The following is a 22,172-nucleotide window of genomic DNA, read 5'->3' on the forward strand; positions in this document are numbered from 1 at the left end:
TATAAATAGGAGGAAGATGCCAGATTACTCTTACATAATGGGCAGTCATATTTCTTTTTCCATAGATATGCAATTAAAGCATTCTTAAATGCTTCCACCACTTCTTCTTTTTCATAGCTTCTAGTGAATAGTCAAAGGACAACAGACAACAGCCTTTTGCTCCCATACTTAAGCATGCTAGCAGCTGTCCTATCATCCTTGGGGTCATATCTTCTTGTAGCATTATTATATATAGGATTTTTATTTCATAATTTTGATCATTGCATGAAGGTGAGGAGTCTTAAGGGAAAAGACCTTATTGAAGTGCCAGGGTCAACTTTCCTCACACAAAATGTTACCCCAAGATCTGTAATAGGGGTGAAAGATAGAAATGGCAGCACTCCACATATACATCTTTGCAGAAATATTTTTGTTGTTGTATGAGCCAATAAGGGATTGACTGTCCTCTGTCTTATCTTTCTACCATGCATCTTTCATGTCCCAAAGGATTGCCTGAGTCATATCACACCCTTCCTATAATGTTCCTGCTTCTTGAGCCCATAAGGGTCTTTGTGAAGTTCATCAAGTAAGCTGTGCTTAACAAAGAACCTGTTAGGTAGTCTCTTCATATTTTGCATTAGTCCATTTTGATGTCTGCTTTCAAAATAGCTAATTGCAATTTTGGGCAAGACAAGTGAGGTTTCTTTAAGATGTGATGACTGTTTTTCTGCACACAGCTGTGCTGTGAGAGATGGAATTGTTGGTTTATGTCATGCATGGAATCTGTCCCCCAGGATGAGCCCTTCCACACAGAATTAGTCAAGAGTTTTTGAGGTTGGAACAGAACTCTGGAGGTCATATTTTCCAACATCTCCACTCAAGCAGGGGCACCTAGAGTAGGTTGCCTAGGACTATGGCCAGACACTGTTTGAGTATCTCCAAAGGAGATGGAGATTCCACAGCCTCTTTAGACAATCTATGCAAGTGCCCCAAGACCCTCACAGCAAAGAGGTGCTTCCTGTTGTTCAGAGGGAATCCCCTGTGTTCCTGTCTGTGCCCATTGACTCTTGTCCTGTAAATGGGCACCACTGAAAAGAACCTAGCTCCATTCTCATTGCATCTGTCCTTCAGTTATCTATACACACTAAAGAGATGCCTTCTGAACCTTCTCTTCTCTAGGCTGAAAAGTCTCAGATCTCTCAGCCTTTCTTTAGACAAGAAGTATTCCAGTTCCTTCATCACCTCTGTGGCTCTTTGCTGCTTGCAATCCAGTTGCTCCATGTCTCTCTTGTACTAGAGAGCCTAGAATTGGATGTAGCACTAGTGTGGCCTTACCAGTGTTGAAGGAGGGAAAGATCACCTACCTTGATGTGCTGGCAACACTCAGTCTAATGCAGCCCAGGTTACCACTAGCCCTCACCCTCTAGACCCAAAGTGCAGAGGGCAGAACTGGGGACAGCAGTGGGGCCCACTGGCAACACTAGTATGCAGTGAAGGAGTTGGACAGGGGCCAGGGGCTATCTAAGGGGTTATGCCAGGACGACAAGAAGACTGGGCTAGGAACAGGACTGGAAAGGGGTACAGTTGCTCAGAGGTAGCATGGTCCATGAGGAGGAGGTTTTGTTCCATTAGAGGATGATTAAGGTCTATTATGTCCCTGGGGCTTCTTCAAGGAAGGCTGGAATAGTGGATTGTATTAATTTTCATGAGTGTGAATATAGCCTTGGTTTCCTGTAAACAAGGTAAAACATACAATATATGTTGTGTTATTTTTCTATTTTCCACCATAGATTGCAGTGAGCTCTGTAATAAAGGATGCTCAGTCATGAAGGATCTGCCAAAATAGTTCCATCAGTCAGACAAGAAAAATACAAAGTTTTCACTCACTCTTTTGAAGATGGGCTGAAATGGCTCCACTGCCTCTTCACTCTAACATGACTTTTAATAAAGTAACCCTGGAAAAAAGAAAAGCCCCTATGGTAAATGTTCATAATTTGCTGTCTCCCTTAGTCTGACTTAGTCATCAGAGCACACAGACACCCAAGAAAATGCCCTTCATCACAAAAAAGCAGCAACAGCCATAGTACATATTCTGCTGAATAGGAAGCCTTAACCTGTAGGCTTAAGAGCACAAATCAGTTTTTTCACACTGCACAACAAATGAGAAATAAGCATTTGCCTCTACCACACCTAGAGGAAAGCTCACAACTCACTACTGCCAAGAACGAATCTTACATACACACCTACATGAATGCAAATGTCAGCCCTTCTGCTTAACTGGAGATTGCACTAGTAGTTAAAAATATATAGAGATATAGATTTGAACCAGCTCTACAAATGAAGGTCTAGCACAACATGAACTGAAATAAACAAAAACCTGACCCAACGGCAGTTACAGTAACTTGCCCTCAAGCACAACAAGTTCCAAGTGACTGTCTTAGTACACAAAAATAACTTAATAACTATCTCAGTTATACAACACTTCAGCAGTTTTGAGAGAAATGTGTGAACACTAGCTGGACTTTCTCATTCTTGGATGAATCAGAGTGCTGCAATTCATAGTGTGGGCCCTGGAAAATAGATATAAAGCATATTAGGATATATTTTTTCCATCTAGTTGCTGAAAAAGTAATGTTTTTAAGAGTCTCCATGAAATGTAATATCCTTGTGAACACAACCATCAAACATAATTTCTGTTTGCTTATGACGATATTTTCATTAAGCTTTCATTCTAAGCTTGGTTGATGGCATCCAATCCAGCAATTCCTATTGACTTTTAAGGGCTCTGCAGAAAGTGATCAGTGATCTAATATGTTCTACCTCTTCTGTTCACATTTCTTTGACGTCCAAAATAGATTTTCAGAGCAACATCTTCCCTCCTCATACCTTCATTATGTTCAAGTCACTACTACTTTTCACTGAAAACATGTACAGTTATGACACTGAGATGGTGGCACATTGCAATACAAATCTTCACTTCCATTAAAGACCATATTAAAAATTAGATTGGTTTTTCAATGCTGGATCCTAAGCTGTGATTACAAAGCAAAGTTTTCAGTTGTTTTCTGAAAACTGCTTCTGTGAATAGAAGATGATTGCTCATTTTGAAGTAGTTCTAAAACTGATCTTCAATGAACTCAACAAAATAGATCAGTTTCCTTTCCTGTCACAATGTTATCAACAGCACAATAAGACCAAGGAAAAGGTCTGATGATTTCTATCTACTGGCTGAAAATCTTAACAGAGATCATTCTCTTACACTTACAAGCAAACTACTGATAGTCTGAACAACAGCAGACCAGCACAGCACTCAACTCAATGAATTCATATGACACATGCCATGATGCTCTCTACATAAACTGAACTGATATGCTCTGAGGATACAATTACACTTATGATCCTAAAATACATAACCTTGGAGAGCGTTCCTATAAAGGAAAGACAGAAAAATGAGTAATCAACAATTTGACTGGGACAATTACCTCATTTTAGTTTGCAGTCTCCACCAAACACTCCTACAACCAGCTTTAGCATGCATCTGAGATTCATATATGTCTAAAAAGCACTTCTTTTTAAAACAGATCATGTGAGGTCATCCTAACCGGTAACAAGAAGCGCTAGCACTTTGTTTTGCAAAAATGAGAAGGCATTTATAGAACAGTGAATCACAAAATCTCTTTCCCTAAGGTTTGCTTGTGGTTGTTTGTTTGCTTTTTTTTAACTTATGGCCAAGTCAGGTTTGTACTCAGACATATGGAATTGGAGAAATCATTTGTTTGTTTTCTAGCATGTAAACACACACTAAAGGCATACTTTGAATGAACCATGGGGAAAGAGATGATCCTCGTGCTAAAAGAAATGGTATTCTGTTTGACCATGAGTTTCTTTTACTGGAAACAGGAAAGAAGAAGAGATGGAATTGTTGCTTCCCATCCTATGGCAGGTGGCAATCAATTATTTAGAAGAGGTCAAGCAATAGTTCATATGCAAATATGTCAATTTTGGATGAAAAGCAGCACAGGACTCATCTCCAAAGTCATGCTCATAACTCAAAGGCCTTACTGAGCCAGTTTCCATCACCCACAGTTGAAGCCTATGGCCTAAAGAGCACCTTCTCTCCTGCCGCCCATCCCAGCAAGTGGCCACCTCTGTCTGGGTACTGACTGAAGTTATATGATATTTCCCATATCTCTTTCAACAGTGGTAGTTTTGGAAGAGAACCTGGCATCTCCATATGCAACAGAAATGGTGTATGTGCTGAAGTCACAGAGTGCCTGTGTAGTTGACATTTCCACTGGGGACTTTCAGATCACTTTATAATCATTAATGAAATTACTTATCCGACATCACAGCTATACAGACCTCATACTGTGCTATATTCGAATTTACTGATTCACACAGAATTGTGATATGGACAACCGTTAATGGAAGACATCATTAAAAGCCAGTTTGTACTGCGGTACGTACCAGATTTTGGAACGATTCCATCTCAGTTTCACAAAAATGTCTCCCTTAACATTCTCATGGCAGTTGTTTGTTTGTTTGTTTCTTTGTTTTCCCTAGATTTGAACTGCCTCACACAAGTTTTCTGCTTGTTCACTTCTTTCCATTGAGAAGAATATTTAAGATACTTAAACCAGTTTTGACCCTTGTCAAATTTAAACCTTATTTCCCAACTGGCAACAAATTTTAAAAAGGTTTGGTGTTCTTGTTTTTTGTTTTTCTCATGCCGATTTAGACCACGTGAGTTGCTCCTTCAGTATGGCTGCTCAGACCTGAAGAGTTTTTCAAAAACGTGTGAGGCAGTCTTTAGCAGGATAAAAGAACTATAATAGGATAACTCCTCAGAAATCAATAAACAGACATTCAATAATGTAATGTCTGGCACTCAACTTTTCTCTACCAGGTGAAACATTTCTCAATAATTGAATTTACCTCAGATCCTTTAGGAATGTTGATGATCCATGCAGCTTCCTGGAATTAAAAATTGGAGTATTATTCTAAGTAATTTTATTTAATATGCAATAGAAAATTATCACTGAAAGTCTTGTGTCAGGGGTTCTTCATCATCTTATCTAAAAGGATTGTGTTGAATTTTCACTTGATTTAGCAGTCATCCATGTTTTTATTGCAGAAGCCTCCCAAATACCTGGTGAAAGCATCACTGACACGATGAAGTGTCACACAGAAAAAATGGTGCTGCATACTAAAGGAAACCCAGGTTGGGGTATGTCCCCTGTGCAAAAATCTCAGGCCGATTCTCTTTTGCCGCATCAGTGCTTTCACTCTATTATAGCATGGGATTGAAAAGGAGAACCCTGCTCTTTAACTTCTGGCCTTACAGCTGAAATGGACGTGGAAAAAAAAGTAAATATCTCTATTTTGTATTTTGATATTTCAAGAAATATGTATATTTTCTTCCCTAAGGAGTAATTACTTGCAGATAGGAAACCAAGGAATGAACCTGGTAGGATTGTACAATTAAGCGCTGTTCAGTGGACATAATCTATGCTTTTGTTTGCTGGAAAATGCAGTTTTACAATGGTTCTCTTGTTTTCTCTCTGTTTCTGGATGGCTGCTTTATATGTTATGCTTCCAGAAAACTACTTCAGCTAAGATATGTATTACTGTAATTACCCTGCTGAAAAAGAGGCACCGCAGGTGTCTATCAGGTAATGCATACTGGCAGAACCGCATCAAAGAAAAGAGCATCGTACCGTTGTATTAGCTAAGACTTTTATCCCCGTAAGCATGTTTCACAACTCTGTATACCGTTGGCATACATAAAGAGAGCTGCTTGAGAGAGTTGTTCTGTGAAATCTGAAAAGCTTTTTTGCTGGAAGCAGGAGGGATAATAAACAACCGCCCTGCTGCAGCCAGAAGAAGGAAGGGTGGGCGCTGCACCGGGAGCAGCAGCAATCCAGTGCACGGCTTCCTCCTGCAGACACATTCTCGAGTTCAGCTGCTCACACGGGATGCACGTGACCACTGTATTTTAACAGGAGAGTGGAACAAAACTAACAAGGAACAAAAATGAATCTGATGTTTTTAGAAATGAAGTCATGGCCTACTTTTACTTCCTGACCTCAGGCAAATGATTGACATTGGAGCAGACTGTGACCCGTTTAGACTGGTTTAGTGTGTCAACTGCCACCTGGTTTTATGTCATTGAACATGTAACGAGGCTCACTAAATAAGGCAGACCTAACCTAAAAAACAGCATCAGTCTTCACTTATATTTTTAGGTTGATTTCTTCTCAAATAAATTTAAATACCAACCTGAGTCCTTTGCTGTGGAAGTCTACAAGCCTTCCTGTGCTATCAGGAGAGATTAAGGATTCCAGCCAGCAACACAGTTTCACTTTATTTGCGGTTGGGTTTTTTTCTGTTTTTTTTTTCTTTTTTCTTTTTGACCAATTCCCTTGTTTTGGTCTGAAGACCCACAGAGAAACATCATGCCAAAAACAGAAGTTTCTGTGTCTTCAGGAGGGAAGAAATACCAACTTTTCTGAAATGCAAGAAGGGAGAAGCCACATGCCAGCCCCAGCAACTGGCCAGTGCAACTGTTCTCCAGCAAAATTAACACTAACTATTTTTATTAAAAGAATTGAGTCCATGTGAGCCAACAGGGACCCTGCAACATGTTTTTTCTAATGGTGACCAGAACAGTTGCATCTGATAGCTCTGCCCTAGCCTGCTCTCAGGTAGCCATTACCTATGTCAGACTGCCTACACCATCCACTGGAAACTGAATACTTGCTACCTTTTCTCCTCCACCATCTGCAACAAAGTACTGACCTTGTCACATGCAGATAGGCTTTTGGTAGCCCTGGCATATGGGCTCTGCCTTTGATCAAGGAAGTGATGGACAAGACTGTGCCAGAAGAAAGCATCTTGAAACTGCACAAAGCCCAAAGAGGAGTGTAATGCTGTCACTGAAAGGCCACAGCCAAGCTTAATGCTTGTCTTGCTCTCACAGAGGCATATTCTTGCTCCTAATAAGCTCATGTTAGAAGCAAGTTCTGTGTCAGCTGAAGCTTAACCCTTTTACTTTTTTCCCTGACTGGACACTTCTTAAAAAAGGATAATGATGTAGTCTCATTTTCTATGTTATTGCAGCATTGGAAAGTCTTGGATCAGACTTTTGGATGTTCAGTCAACTTCTGGGTTTGCTGCAAAGCAATGGCTTTAGGCAGCGCCTGGGTTTTGAAAAATATGCAGACACTTTCTGTGAGTTATTGAAACTGCAGTGCTGGGTTTAAACTCACTGACCTACTTTAAACTGCCTTTGAGTGGCTGAATTTCAGACTTATCTTCATTTTATCTGAATGTTAAATATTGCTTGGTTTTCAGAATTATTGTGCACGGCTCCATCTGTAGTAAATCTCTTATCAGCGTAGGTGGTTTCCCGTCTTCAATTTCCGTTACTAATTGTAGTCATTCCTAATGCAGACAAAAAGCAGTGTTCCAGGCTACAATGTCATCCATGCATGCTGTCATCCCTGAGAGGCTTTCAGACATCTGTGGCTTTATGCAGTTAAGTACTTCTGCATCTAAATATATTAAAATAAGTATATGCAAAATAAGAATAACAGCAAAGTTTTGTTGTTGTTGTTTTGTTGTTGTTTTTTTTTTTTCCTTTAAAATCCCACCAGCTGACAGCCTCTCTAGGCATTCATTCAATTTGCAGCAATGGATCAAGCACATGGGGAAAGAGCAGCCACCGAGAGTATTACACAATAGGGCTGTCAAGTTGCCTAGAGAGATGCAAACCTTTGACTACTTCACATTCGCAGGCTTTGTCAGTTCATTTCAGTTGCAGAGTGCAGCCCCAGTACTCCATTCCTGGTGGGTAGATGTTAATATTCTCGTTTAGTGCTCCTGTTCACTTTCTGAGAGCTGTCTGTCAGCATCTCTGGCCTGCAAAGCATGCCAACTGTTATCACAAGATTTTCTTGCAAGGAATTTTCATGCTTCTCTGCAGACATAGCTGTGTAGACTTAAGTTCCACCAGCATGAAAAAGAACAGCAGTTTCAGACACCAACACGCTTCCTTTGTAGGGCACATTTCTGTTTGTGACCTGCATGGTGTTGTTGGGCTTCCTCCATGACTGATGACAATGGTGACTGTATTGTCATTTCCCTACACCCAGCACCGACTCACCCTCTTCAAGAAAGAGGGGCTGTAAAACATTGGTCATGAAGTATCAGCTAGTTCACTGTCTCACATATTTTGTGAGTGTCCTATTCCAAATTTCCCCATGGCAGCTCTAGCAGCTGTCAATCTTCCTTAGGCTATCATCTCAGCTCTTCAGTAGTTCATAGAGTTGGGCATGGTAGAGATGCCATACAAGTTGTGTTATCTGACTTTTCTTCCTATCAGCATCTCAAGACACGGTGCTGATTCAGCTGGCTGTGAGACTTAGTCAAGACATTTGTGAAAAAGAGTTACACTCAGCAGGACCACTCTTCTGAAGCCCCATTCACACCTTTTTGAGCAACCCCAAATTGCCCCTGGCCTCCAAAGCCTTCTCCTGCAGTGCCACACAGCGACCTTCTTGCTCCCAGGAGAGGAGGGCACATTGTTGACTGCAGCACGTTCTCACAGTGGACACCTGTTTGTTTTTTAAGGCTGCACCGTGTCTGACCTGGTCAGAGCAGCAGCATGACCCAGCTGGAGCTGTGTACTGGTACATTCGGTGCCAGGGCATGAGGGTGTGAAATGGCTTGACATAATCCAAGTGAGTCCAAAATAAATTCCACACGCTCTTGCCAGAGTTGACAGAATTTGGATCAGGAAGCACAAGACTACTTGTTACTAATCACAAAACACAACAGATATGCTGCACATTTTTAAAAAACACATTCAAAAGACAGGTTTTAAAAGTCCCTATTCTTCATCTTGGCTCACATGGCTTCTTCTCCTGCCTTAGAACTTAAAAATGATGTCAGTGGAATGTGCATGTCCTACAAGAACATTTCACCTATCTCCCAGTGCACTCTGACACCACCACCAAATGCACTGCTGGTGCCTTGCAGCAGGAAAGATGCTGCAGAGGTCCATCTGACAGCCATTATTTGCCACAGCCCTGCAGCTGCCCAGACCAGGCCTGTCCCACCACTCCCTATGGAGCTCCTGCAGTCATCAGGCTGATGCAGCAGGCTGAGATCTGGCTGTGTGATACTTCAGGATGCAGCTGTTGGAGTCTGGCTGCTAGATAAGTCTATACCCAAAACAACTTGTCACAATGGCTTTGCTTGTATGTATGCTTAAATGAACCATTTCACAGAAGAGAATACTGGAAATTTAGTGACAGCAATGACTCAGCCAGGTTCATGGCAACTTGACAAGACCAACACTCTACCTCAACAGTGCCAGCTCCTGTGCTTCTATCTACACTTGAAGAAGTACTCAGAGAGGGGTAAAGCACTGGCACAGGCTGCCCAGAGAAGCGGTGGATGCCCCATCCCTGGAGATGTTCAAGGCCAGGTTGGATGGGGTCCCGAGCAGCCTGATCTAGTGGTTGGCTGCTCATGGCAGGGGTTGGGAGCTCAATAATCTCTAAGATCCCTTCCAAACTAGGCCATTCTATGGTTCTATGATTCTATAGTAAGCAGAAGTTAATGTTATCCTCAATTGAAATTCCTCTCCTAATAAAACTCCTTATTGTCTCCAGTGTCTCAGCTGCAAAAGGCAGCACGGCTGTAGTGTTACACCAAATGCAAATCATTCTTGCACAGAAGCCCCATTTTTATTTTTTATTTTTAATTAGGAGCATAAAAAAAAGCTTCTTCAGAGACCTCAGGATTTGAAAAATGCACAGGTTGTGAACGCTCACTCCGTGCCCCCACAAGCACATACTTTCTCAGAAGGGTTGCATGGAGAAGAGGGCATTTGAGGCAGTAACAGCTGGCATTAAAATCCGCAGAAGGAATTCAGAATAACAACGTACATTTAAAAAAAAAAAAAGAGAGAATTATAAAAGAGATTGAGATTCACAAGCATGGCTGAATTTGGAGTTGTCATGGTACCAGTGCCACTATGCGTGAATCATGGTAACATTAGATCACACTGAACAGCCGCAACAGTTTTGCGTGCACACAAAGCGACAAAACCCTGGAACAAATTATTTTGTGTCTTTAAGGAGCTCAGCTTTCACTCCAAACTCGCAGTCTGGATTCAAAGTTTAAAGAGCAGCAAGATTTTGGATAAATTGGTAATTTTCTGCAAGTTAGGCCTAACTTTACACCACTGTGGTGTAAGAGAGTTACAACTCTGCAACCTGTCGATAAAGTCTGAACCATGAGAACCACCACAGCTCTTCTCATAGCATCAGTCCTCACACAACAGAACCCTGACTGTAATCAATGCTTTTATTACCACGAGGCCTTTTGTACTCTGAAGAGAACCACGTTACCATAGCATGGATAATGCATCACTATCCTATTAAACATATTTTGCAAAACTTTGCTTGAATATGTAGGGTAAGCTTTGCTCCCTTTATTGCAATGCTCCTAATAATAGTGTGCAGCCAAGTGTAAAAGATCTTCTGTCTTCTCAATTAACAGACTATTAAGCTTTCCCCTAAGAGTAATAAACTCCTGTAATCTGGCAGGGACAGCAGTCCACAGATGCAGTTTTTCTCCCCAAGTGCAGCACTGTGTTTCCAGATCTGTGTAGGTTGTTCTAAACAGATTTTGCTGAGGAGAAACATAGAAGATATATTTACATTAACTAGCGTGTTAAGCAGGTGAAAAGTCATCTGGCATACAATTAAATCTAAATTGTTTCAAAATATTTCCTTTCAGCAAGTATTCCTGCATCTTTTACTCATAAAACATGAATACTCATTAGAGACTGTCCCTCTACATCTTACATTTTTCTACTTGGGGCCATAGAGATTCTGGGAGTCCCTGGAAAATGTGAAACAAGCCTGTGGTAAAAGCATGTTTTTTTGTCAAGATGGTTAATTTCATTGAATTAATACAATACCTGAAGAACAACATGTGATTTACCCAAATTTGTATAGGATCACGCAATCATTAAGATTGGAAAAGACCATTAGGATCACCCAGTCCCAAACATCATATCTAAATGCAGTCTAAAGGCCAGAAGGGGTTCTTAGGTCAATTAAGAAAGAACAAAAAAAATTTTTCCTGAAATATATGGCCTGAAGACCTGAAGAAAAACCATCCTCCCCCTTTTCTCTGTTTGTTGTAGTGAACAACGAGGCTCATCTGCTACCTGTAGCTGCTTGGCTCCACTGTACAGAACTGCAGATGCAGTGAGCACACTGTGCTATAGAAGGAAAGAAGGCATGTATAGGTCCATTCACAAGTGATATAGATGCTAAGGTCATCTACTTCATCAGGCTCTGTGTAAAACCATGGTCAGCTTGAAAGCCTGCCAACAACTGTGTCAGCTGCATTTTGTCATTTTCTTGTTCCTTGCAACCAGAAATTATGAAAATTCCCCAAAATTCACTGGTAGAAAGTCTCATTACTTTTTTTTTTCCATTTGCAGCAATAAGATGGCAGTGTCAGCACTAAGCAAAACCTAGCCTTCGGTTACAGTGCAGGGACCACCCACACACCAGACGACACATCTCTGCTAGCTAAAAGCAGCAGACTATAAACAAAGGTAGCACTGAGGGACTTGGAGTCAGCTTGCTTCATGTAGCCTTTCCTGATTTTACCTCGCTGCTGCTCATTTTTCAGATCCAGATGACATTCACTTCTCTGCTAAACTCTCAAGGCCAATATGTAAAGCTCTGCATACTGCTCTGCCTGCCTATCTGTGCAAATACCTAAATACCCTAGCTGTGAGTTGGCCTGGGCACAAGAAGCATTTCCAAGAACACAGACCTTTTATCCAACGGTGCACAAACACCGCAATACATATTTTGGAACTATTTATGTATTGAAGAAAGTGTTTTGTTCTCCTCTCTCAACAATCTTCAGTTTTTTTCTCCATGTTTATGCCTGAGTTCAGTGGATGTTTATTCGAGGGATTACTGGGGAACCCCACAGTGAAAGGCCCCTTTTCAAATCACCTCCATGGCATAGACTATAGATAAGCATTCTTGTTTCAAGTTAACATTCAACATCCCTCCTCTAGAAATAAGGAATGCCAGTATTGGGTAGTGAATTTACCATTCAAATGAATCTTTCTCCTTCTTTATTTGTACTTTATTTACAATTTACCAAATTTCAGAAGATACTGAAAGTTGAGAATGAGCTGAGAATGAACTCCTGAGAATCGTCTCAGCATCACCTATAAACAGTGTTTCTTGACTAGCTCCAAGGCAAGGTCAGTTATTTTGTAGTTCCACACATGCGTATTTTCCCCTCTTCCCCTTTCTCCTTCTCTTTTCTTCTGCTGCCTTCAAAAATCACCCACAGGTCCCGCCATACGCCCTTTCTCACCGGTTCAACCTGCTTCCCCTTTGCCCTCCTCTCCCTGACAGCCACTTCAGATGGGAAGTCATCTTTCTCCAGTGTCAGGGATAAAATCCACCCCACGCAGAGGAACTGGTGCCAGGTCCACTTCAGTCTTCCAAAGAATTTCACCTCAGATGACTTCCCCCCTCCTTCTCTGAACTTATTCCTTTCACAATACTTTTCAACAATTACCTCAGCCGGATTCCTTTGCTACTGCTAACTTGTACCAGCACTTAATGTACTTTATACGCTTCCAATGTTGCTTCTGAGTTTGTAATAGGCTGCGAATTCCTTGAAGCATGTCTCGTTATATCTTGCATAGCTCCAATCACTCTGTATTTAACAAATAATGGCCACTCTACAAGAATGCTCATTGTATACCCCTGCTGTTTTAAATATCAGCCCTTGCACTGTCAGCTTCCTCCTTTTTCCCTTTGTCTACATGAGTCATTGTACCAGTCTTCTGCGTGTGCTGTATGGACACATGTTCACTCACATTGCTCTCCATGGAAAGAAACATTGAAGTAATTCTGTGTACTGAAATTTCTTATTTAGCAAATAAATGCAAGCATTTTGGATTAACTGGAGACACATTTAGCCAAATTTAGAGATTTTCTTCCTTTTTATTTTTCCTAGGAAAGTTTCCCCACCCTACGTTATCAGAAAGCACAAAAGCACTGACTGTGTCATTTAACAAAATCTATTCTAGACAGAAGGCCCCATGTTTAACATGCCCTTCTGTAGATATAAGAAATGTATGGCAGATAATAAACAAACAGTGTGCTAAAAATACACTGAAATCTTGAGCACTGGAACTAAGCCTAAGTGAAAGAGCTTTATGCTGGGGAAAACACAGTAAGGTGTAGCCCAGCTGAGAAAAAACAGACATAAAGCTCCCACAAGCTGATATAATCACAATAGGGCTCTTTCACTGCTGCAAGGTCTTATGTGCTTGTCCAAGTCTATTAGGGGTTATATCTGCAATGCAGCCACATGCCTAGGGTCAGCTTCCTTGGGTTTCAGGTAAAAATCACTGCTGCTACCCTGCTTCCGCCTCAGTTACTCTCTCAGTTACTGAACATTTTCTTTATCCTCACTAGCTTTTAAATTTGCTCATTTAGTGCCTTGTAATTGACTTGTATTTCCAAAATATTTTTCTTGCCTGCACATTTTAACCTACTTTTACTCCAGGATCCCAGGTGAGATGACCAAAACAAGGGAAGGGTTGCAGAGTGCAGTTTAAATAAGTGCTGCAGAGACAGGAAGCAAAAGAGACAGGAGCTGTGGAGTTTGCCCTGTGCTCTGTGATCCTTCACTTGCAAAGACATTTCTGACAGGTTACCAGAGCACAGCATTTCCATCATGTCTAGGGATTTTCCCAACCAGAAAGAATCTTCACATTTAGGTATTCTGTGCAATAGGACCAAATCACAAGCTGTGCATTCTAACACAACAAAACTTGATATAGGGCAATTGATATCCTCTTGTTTATCTTAGGTCCATGTACAGATATTCCACTAGCACTAAACTCTCCTTAAAACAAGGAAAAATCTTTTTAGGCCTGCTTAACAGAGAACTCTCGACGACCAGATGTCCACCTGAAATCTTATGAAGACCTACAGTCAACCGCAACACAAACCTGTGAGTTGTGAATCAGTTTGGTGACTGTCCTTCCTCTCCTTGTGAAGATAGTGGCAGGTAATGCTGCCAGTCGTGCCAGGGTTCAAACTCAGCCTGATTTACATTACTCCTTCTCTTTATTTCCCAATACTGTAGCAAGAACTACCCAGCTACCCAGCAACCCTTGCTTATGGCAGAAAGATTGCAGTGATGGCTGTTGACCTTGAGAAAAGAGTGATGTAGCAGCTGTAATTTCTGCTACTGAAAAATAGTAAATAGGGATTTTGGTTTTTACAGGAGCTGTATCTTTTTGACTCTGTAACATCCTTGCTCAGAAGCTATGGCAAGGCATCCTGGTACCACATCATTTATCCTGCAGCTCCATTTTACCCTGGACTTTTTCAGCAAGCCCAACCCCGGCATCATTCCCTCAAGGCTCAGGATGCTACCATCTACTCAGCTGGCACTGTGGACTTTCCACCATACCAAGCAGCAGTAGCCAGAGGAACTCATCTATTGTGGCCCCTTCTTGGTGCCTCATTTACACCCTGCCAGATCCCAGATGAGACCTACCACAACAGGAATTTGCATGATGTCTAAAACAGACACAGAACATCTTTACAAATGCTCCTTCTTTGACCAAGATACTGCTCTAATCGTCTCCTGGTTCTGACAGCTTTCTTGAGAGAAGTTGAGGCTTTTTTCTTCACTACCTTCTGACTGGGGTGCTCGCTCCAGAGACTGGATTTATCCCCACATGTGCCATTCTTGTTTATCCAATTCTTTTCCTCATGGCTCCCAGTCCAGAAAAACCTAACAGTGCACCAAGAAGAGGTACACAGAATCCTCTGGTTTCCTGCAAAGAATGGTCCACACTGCAGGTAGTCACATCCCACATCAAAAGAAACAGCTCCAGAGCAATCATGTTTGCTTTGGGCTAACTGGGCATATGCTCAGAGAGTGGCACCTGGCACAGCTTTGCCTTTTATGCAGGGTAACATGAACATAGTGGATGTCTGGAAGCCAGCTGCTACTTCTGCATGCTATGCTGTGTTTGTACTGCCAAAAATCTGCGTATCCCCTTGGTCCAAACTGAGAGATACTAGAACTGAACTAGGCAGAAATGTATACAGTGCTTGGTATCCCACATCATTCCAATGGCAATGAGCAGCATGCAGCCGGGTCAGAGGAGGCTTCTGTTCCAAGCAGGAGGTTCCTGCTCTTGTTCAGGAGACATTTTGCCTGCAGAGCTGTGGCACATTACAGACATAGTTTGAAATCAAACGGGATGATGAGCCGCCTTTTTCTAGCATAAGCACAGCATCAGTGTTTACGTAAGAAGAAGAACAAAGATGACAAGGAGATGGCAATAATGCCTTTCTTACCAAAGTGAATGAAGTTTTCAAGTGCTAAGCAGATGTGGGAGAACAATAATGAAAAAAAACAAATCCACGGAAGTCACTGGATATAAAAAGAAAAGTCATCTATTTATGTAACTGGGATTTATCCTTAGACCTTTGATGAAAGCTTGAAAGATTCAGCACAATAGCTGCTGTCCGCTTCTACACCATTATTCCTTTTGCTTTTAAATTAATAACCGCAAACCCATGCCATGAAGAAATCTGGGATGGCTCTTGGGCTGTTCACATTTTTCAGGAGAGGATTTCAGTGCTTTCTTGATCCCTTAGCATCTGCCAGGGCTCTGTGAGCAGCGAGTGACCGCCAGCAGCCTGCAGCTCTCTGCGTCACCTCTCGTACACACGGCAGCACCTGGCCCACGGGGAGCAACCACTGCCTGCACCGCTGCTGTGTCCTCTGGGAAGCAGGTGGTGGCACAGCACAGGAGCAGGCCATAGGCAGCCAGCCCGTCTGTGCTGAGGACACGTTCAAAGAAAAACAAGAAGCGACTCCCTCTTTCTCCTTCTTCATAGCCCTACTCTTATTCCATCCGTGTACTTGTACCTTTTATTCTGTGTCACTTTTAAACTCTTAAATCCCAACATTTTTGGTGGAAAAAAATAAAAAGTGTTGTCACTTGCACTTTGCTTCTTTCTGCCACAGTAAGCAGCGCTCTAAAGGAAAGATACTGGGAGTAGATGTTGTTACAGGTCATCACCTTTCTTAGTGCACAGGAATTACACAATGCCTTGGGTGGATGCTGTCAGTAGGAGAGAGCAGGATGCAATACTCTGCACAGTTATACTGTAGTACCTTAGACAAGTGCATATTTCAAAGCAGGTTTTTGTCTAAAAATATCTATACTTTTTCCCCTTGCCTTTTCTGCCATTCATAAGTGATGACTGGGCGACTGGATAGAATAAAAATAAGATAAAAGGACTGAAAATAGTAGGGAAGAGGAAGGGAAAAAATAGCATGAAAGTTAACATTTGGTAGTATGAGAAAAAGAATTACTACATGCAGAGATTACCTAAACTATTTTCTTTCAGAGTTTCAAGCCTACTTTCAGACCAACCAAACAGCCTTTTGTATTTCTGTACAACGAAATAGAAGGCAAAACCAAATTTGTGTTTACTACCAGGAAGTAAGTAAAAAGCTTCCATATGTTTCAATATGTAAGCAGTGAAACTGTACTGCAAATAGTTTATTCCTATGGCACGAATAGATACTTTAACAGATAGAGGCTTTTGTTTCCTGGATTCTTGCTTCAGATGGTGATTAAGATTTCCACCCTGCAACCACACTGATGGGGTGTGGGATTTGAACATAAAAGGTCCTTGAGAATAACATCGTTATAGCTTGCTAACCTCTTTCCTCTCCTTCTTCCCCCTCTCCTTGCATTAACAGTGGCCCATGAGACAAGCAGTTGCTGCTTTGCCACAGCACACACATACAGGACAATTCTGTAGACACATTCAAGCACTGTTGTAGTGCACAGCAAGTGAAACAACACGGACTTCCCGTGTGGCCAAAGGCAAATCACATGCAGAGCTAACTGTAAGGCATGTGAAACTTACACAGATTTCTTTAAAAAGGGTTATTTTTTTCTTCAGAGCCAAATATGAATTAAACATTTTGGGGAAAAAAAAAGTTGCAATATTCTAATGGCCAAAGTATTGGCGGAACTTCCTTCCTTCAGGAACTCTTGGGAAAGCTTCTCCCAAGTTACAGAACAAGCACCAGAACAAGCAGCTCCAAAATAGCTTCACCTCTTATTGTCCCCCTTGGTACTGCCAGTGAGACTTAGATGTGGGTTCCAGTCTGGCAGAGCTTGTAAAACAATGGTATTTTGCTGGCATTACGAACGTGTAGACAAAGAAGTGATGGCAACAGAATGGAGGTGTCAGTGTCCCAGTGGTGACCCACAGCTATTATGCAGTTTCTCCTGGAAATCTGTCCTCAAGGACAAGGGAGAGGAGCAGGGCTGGCAGATCTTTAAGGACTCTTTCCTTAGGCCAAAAGAGCTCTCATCCTCAGGTGAAGGATGCCACGAAAGGAAGGCAAGAGTCTGGTATGGCTAAATTGCAGCTTGCTGGTCAAACTAGAGAGCAGAAAGAAAACACAAAAGCAGTGGAACCAGGGACAGGTAACCTGGGAGAAGTACAGTGATGTTGCTAAACTATATAGGGATGGGGTCAGGAAGATCAAGGCCCAGCTGGAACTGGACTTGACAAGAGATGCAAAGAAGAAAGGTTTCTATAGGTACATCAAACAGAAAAGGAAAGTCCAGAAACCAGACAACCAGAAAAGGAGGCCATACCCCCCCAGTGAGCAACACAGACAGGTCAGTAACAACAAAGAGAAGGCTGACATATCAACAACTTCTCTGCCTCAGTCTTCAATAGCAACTGTTCTACGCACAGTCCTCGAGTGGATGGTTAAGAAGGTGGGAACTGGGGGTGCAGTGCACTGTAAGTGAAGATCAGGTTCATGGCCACCTGAGGAACCTGAACATCCATAAGTGTACAGATCTTGATGAGATGCATCCCAGAGTCCTGAAGGAACTGGGTGACATAGTCGTCAAGCCAATCTTGATGATATTTGAAAAGTTATGGTGACCAGGTGAGATCCCCCCAAAAAGGCAATAACACAATCATTTTTAAGAAAGTAGAAAAGATGACCCACAGAACTACTTACCTGTCAGCGTCACCCATGTGCCAGCAAAGTGCATGGATCAGATCCTCCTGGAAGGTATAACACAGCAAATGAAAGAGAGGGAGGTGATATGGAATAACCAACATAGCTTCACCAAGAGCAGGTCCTACCTGACCAACATAGTGGCTTTCTATGATGGCATAACTATGTCACTGTACAAGTGAAGAACCACTGATGTCATCTGTCTGGACTTTAGTTAAGGCCTTTGACATATAACCCAACAACATCCTTCTCTCCCAAATTGGAAAGACGTGGATTTGATGGGTAAACTGTTTGATGGATGAGGAACTGGTTGAGATCATACTCAGAAATGGCTCAAGGTCCAGACAGAGATGAGTGACAAGTGGTGTCCCACAGGGGTTGGTACTGGCACCAGTGCTCTTTAACATCTCTTTAACATCTCAATCTCTTTAACATCAATGATATGAACAGTGAGATCGAGTGTACTCTCAGCTTGGTACATCCCAGCTTGTGGATGATACCAAGCTCTGTGGTGTGGCTGACATGGCCGAGGGACAGGATTTGACCCAGAGAGACTAAGACAGGCTCATGCCCAGGTGAATCTCATGAGAACAAATCCAAGTGTGAGTTCTTGCACCTGGGTTGTGGCAACCCATGCTACCAGTTCAAGCTTGGCAGTGTAAAGGTGGAGCACTGCCCTGCTGAAAAGGTCTTGGGGGTACTGGTGGATTGGAAGCCGGACATGAGCCAGCAATGTGCCCTCACAGCCTGGAAAGCCAACTGTATCCTAGGCTTCATCAAAAGAGGCACGGCCAGCAGATCGAGGGAGGCGATCCTGCCCCTCTGCTCTGTGCCGGTGAAACCTCACATGGAGTACTGTATCTGGATGTGGAGTTCTCAGTACAGGAGAGACATAGACCTGTTGGAATGCATCCAAACGAGGGGTCACAAAAATGCTCCAAGGGACAGAACACCTTTATGAGGTCAAGCTGAGAGAGCTGGGGCTGTTCAGTCTTGAGAAGGTTCTGAGGTGATCTGATAACGACCTCTCAGAATCTAAAGGAGGGGCTGTTGTGATAGGACAAGGGGAAATGGTTTAAAAGAGAAGAGATTTAGATTGGGAATAAATAATAAGTCTTTTACAATAAGGTTGATAAGGCACTGGAACAGGATGCTCAGAGGGGTGGTGGATGCCCCATCCTCGGAAACATCCAAGGTCAGGCTGGACAGGGCTCTGAGCAACCCGATTTAGCTGTAGACGTCCCTGTTCATTGAAGAGGAGTTGGACTAAAGAGCCTTTAAAGGTCCCTTCCAACTCAAGTAATTCTATGATTCTATGATAAGTTCTAAATTACCTTGAGGTCTGAACAGAAATTTTCAGTTTCTTAGCATCCAAAGGTCTAACTTAAAAAATAACACCAGCTTCAGTAAAGGCTGGGGGGATAGAGCCCCATCTAGCTTAGAGAGTAGGACGGGGAGCTATTTCTCCATGTCTCCAAAGGAAGACATGCGCCAAAAGCACATGCTGAGTTTGTGGTAAAAGTGGCAGGCATCACACTTATCTAAAGGGCACAGCAGCAAACCAATAATGCTTGTTTTGCATTCAGTTACATTCTGAGTAGGTTAATCAGAAAAGTAATCTGGAAAAAATGAAAAATCTCTTTATTCGTTAAGAGAAGCAGCCCTTAAAAAGCAAAAGCAAGCTGTGTGAGCTCAGATCAGCATATGCTCCTTTACTAGCTGCATTGATATCTACCAGCAGAAAGGATTTTTATGCCCTGAGTCTGTGCCATGCTCCCTCTCAGATACTCTGATAATCAAAAGAAAATAAAATCCTATTGACGATTATCACCTGCATGTCTTAGCCATTGCTCAAGGCGCATATTAAGTCCCTACAGACATTCCCACAGGTGTGTTACACGTCTCTAACGTGCTGAGCAGCACTATACAGAAAAATATTTTCATAATATTCTTCAGTTTCAAAAATCCCATATTTCTTGATAATGTTTAAGGTCAATCAAGAACCATTTGCTTCACTTTTATTTGTAAATGTCTATTTGTATTACCACCACACAAGGTGTTTCTGCTGATACAGGCTTCCACAACACAGAGGCCTGCATATGATCTACTGTCTGAGTCATAGAATCACCAAGCTTGGAAAAGACCTCTCAGATTGTCCAGTTCAACCATCCACCTACCACCAATATTTCACCCACTAAACCATGTTCTTTAGTACCACTCAACAAGTGTTTCTTGAGCACTTCCAGGGACAGTAACGTAACCATCACCTTGTTCAGCCCATTCCAGGTCCTGGCCACTCTTTTAGAGAAGAAATTTTTCCTAATATCTAACCTGAACCTTCCCTGGCACAACTTGAGACTATTCCTTCTAGTTTAATGGGAGAAGAAGCTGATCCCCCACCTCACCACAACCTCCTTTCAGTACCTGTAGATAGCAGTAATGTCTCCCCTGAGCCCTTTCTTTTCCAGAATCTCTCAGCCAGACTCTCTCAATCCCAGTTCCCTCAGGTGCTCCTCATAAGGCCTGTGCTCCAGACCCCTCACCAGTTTCACTGCCCTTCTTTGGACATGCTCCCTGGCTTTCTTGTAGTGAGGAGACCATAACTGAACACAGTACTCGAGGTGCAGCCTCACCAGTGCTGAGCACAGAGGTATGATCACTTCCCTGCTTCTGCTGGCAGCACTATTTCTGATACAACCCAGGATGCCATAGGCCTTCTTGGCCACCTGGGCACACTGCTGGCTCATGCTTAGCTGAGCACCAACCAACCCAGGTCCTTTTCTTCTGCACAGTCATCCAGTCACTCTACCCCAAGCCTGTAGTGTTGCCTGGGGTTGTTATGGGCAAAGCACAGGACCCAGCACCTGGACTTATTGAACTTCAGCACCCATCCTTAGTGCCCACAATGTAAGTTTCACTGAGGAGCATTAGATAGGACTGCTAAGTCCTGTGCAAGCAGGTTGCTACCTTTTTCCCCTCATTTTTAAATCTCTGAAGTAAAAACTTTCATTTCTTTATCCAGAGGCTGTTTTGTGATAAATTGTCAACATCACATGCACCCTTTGTGCATTCAGAGATCAAGAAGATTCTGCACAATCATGGGGCTGCCTGCAAAGAGTTCACTGATGATATGAGGCATTTTTGAGCAGTTTACTATGAATCACTAAGCAAATGTTGTGAATGTTCACTTGAGTGAGATTCCTCTTAGAATATTTACACCCATTCACCATTCTCATCACTCCAAAGGCTGTTTAGCATACCATACGTTCAGCTCCACAGGCCTGTTTGTTCTGGTAGACATAAAACGAGGTTTATGTGGTGTTAACAGTACATCCTGAATAAACATATTGAAATTACAAGAGCCTGAACTCATCCAGAGTAATGGAAAAAAAAGAAATTAAAAAAAGAAAAAAAAAAGGTGATATTCAGGTGCCCCAAGGAAACTGCCCTAGGACATCTTCATAAGAAATAGACATGTTGTTTTTATTTGATTGGTAGAATCAAAACTAAATGAAGTAAGCCAGCGAGGACACACGTATTTCAGAACTTACTTCCCAGCTGTACTGCTATTAGAAGACTAGATTGGCTTCTTAGAATACTGCATTTTGATGTGGCTGTATTTTGGCTTAGCCATTCATCTCTGAAATAGGTGCAAGGCTACTCACAGAGAGGCTAAGCAGAAGCTAAATGTAAGGATCTTTTCACTCCAAAGCACAGCTGAATATCCCTGGTGGCATTATACGTAGGTTCATGTATATCCTGAGTTAGAAGGGACCCACAAAGATCATCAAGTTAAACTGGCTGCATGCAGGACCACTTCCAAAATCAACCCTATGTCTAAGAGCATTGTCTAAACACTTCTTGGACTCCTGCAGGCCTGGTGCTGTGGCCACTTCCCACATACTTTAAGACAACACATCCAAACAGATCCTAAAGACAGCCCGTATCTGAATCCTATTCCACCTCTGATGCCAATGGATCAAAATGCTCAGCCACATACCTCATGGAAACTTACCTGAATTCTATGGAGTTAGAAT

General features: G+C 42.3%; 1 long non-coding RNA gene across 1 annotated transcript; it reads right to left on the reverse strand.

Moving 5' to 3' along the window:
• Nucleotides 1-1,720: 1,720 nt before the first annotated feature.
• On the reverse strand, nucleotides 1,721-20,750 carry LOC125689504 (uncharacterized). Its single transcript, XR_007375313.1, has 3 exons — nucleotides 18,136-20,750; nucleotides 4,915-4,953; nucleotides 1,721-1,934 (listed from the first exon to the last, which is right to left on the reverse strand). It is a non-coding gene; the product is annotated as an uncharacterized LOC125689504 (long non-coding RNA).
• Between the last annotated feature and the right edge of the window lie 1,422 nt (nucleotides 20,751-22,172).

The sequence above is a fragment of the Lagopus muta genome, chromosome 1 (genome assembly GCF_023343835.1).
Source record: "Lagopus muta isolate bLagMut1 chromosome 1, bLagMut1 primary, whole genome shotgun sequence".
Classification (NCBI taxonomy): domain Eukaryota; kingdom Metazoa; phylum Chordata; class Aves; order Galliformes; family Phasianidae; genus Lagopus; species Lagopus muta.